This window comes from Bombus pyrosoma, unplaced genomic scaffold (genome assembly GCF_014825855.1).
Source record: "Bombus pyrosoma isolate SC7728 unplaced genomic scaffold, ASM1482585v1 HiC_scaffold_4700, whole genome shotgun sequence".
Lineage (NCBI taxonomy): Eukaryota > Metazoa > Arthropoda > Insecta > Hymenoptera > Apidae > Bombus > Bombus pyrosoma.
Window position 1 is genome coordinate 8,075 of NW_025219958.1, and position 1,196 is coordinate 9,270.

The window sequence follows — 1,196 nt, forward strand, 5'->3', positions numbered from 1 at the left end:
CCTCGTGCAGAAAGACACCGCCCTTACCGACGACATGGAGACGCTATCATTAAAATCAGACTTGGAGTCTTCGATTCAGTCATTGTCCTCATGATTGTCATAACGGAATCTCCTCTACCGGAAGCATATGTTAGTGACATTTCTACTTCGTCTAGATTTTTCAAGTGTTAACAATTATCACTCGAACCTATATTTAAACGTATACAATAATTGGCAAATTTTTAATACAACATATTATCATTATCGATACATATTGTATCATTACCGTACTATCTATTATTCTTATATTTAAAGTATAAATGCCATATAACTCACTTGAAATTGCATTTCTTGAAGTCAATGGCGCTATGCAATTCACTAAATCAGACAACATATACAACATAAGATATCTTATCTTCTTAATGCTATATCTCAAGAAATTAGGGAATTCTGCAAACATATTAATTTCAAGATGCATTTTATCATCACGCTAGAATTATATGATTTGTAAATTTAAATTTTGTATGCTTTCTATTTCCAACAGACGCTGACATCTGTACAGATGACGAGACGCTCCGTGTGCCAGAGGACGAGTCGATGTCCACTTCCTTAGCAGCGCGTCTTGAAGAGTTGTCGTTTGCCGAGGAACGAATCCTGCAGTCGATCAAGTTGGAAAGGGACCACGGTGACAGCATAGGGCTGCAAGTGACAGAGGGTAACGATGTGGCGTCTATGTCCAAGCGGTGTCGGTAGGAAGATCGGCCGATATGGTCGGAAACGTGAATGAAGGTAAGCTTGGAATGCCATTCTTTACCGGGGCTGCATTAATTCGGAGAAATTTATTGGCCGCAGGCAATCGCATCGTAGCGTTAAACGGGCAGAATTTATTGCATTTGCGGTATGAAGACGCTCTGAAGATGCTGCAGAGTTCGTTCGATACGATCGAACTGGTCCTCTCTCGAGCTACTTTGTAAAACGCGTAAAAACGCGACCTCCAGGAAGAATCGCGAACAACTTATAAAGATGTTCCTTTCCTTGAATCCTAGTATCCTTTATAGTTGTTTTTTTTAATTAAATTTAATTTTAATATTAGCTAAGTGAGCGAGCAATTGCTTCTGAAATGAAAATAAGTTTTCTTGTTTACCCTGAAGAACTTTTAGTTGAAGAGGTTGATTCCTTCATTGCGACTGGGTGATGTAGAACTTTATATTTTGTTA

The 1,196-nt window shown here is 38.7% G+C and overlaps 1 long non-coding RNA gene across 5 annotated transcripts in view; it reads left to right on the forward strand.

Annotated features, from left to right (window-relative positions):
• The window catches only part of LOC122577417, a 3,064-nt gene continuing 1,868 nt past the window's right edge, over positions 1-1,196 (forward strand). For all 5 annotated transcript variants that reach the window (XR_006320272.1, XR_006320270.1, XR_006320273.1 and 2 more), the window contains exons 1-3: positions 1-129; positions 524-768; positions 832-1,024. This is a non-coding gene — a long non-coding RNA (uncharacterized LOC122577417). The remainder of the gene's footprint in view (positions 130-523; positions 769-831; positions 1,025-1,196) is intronic.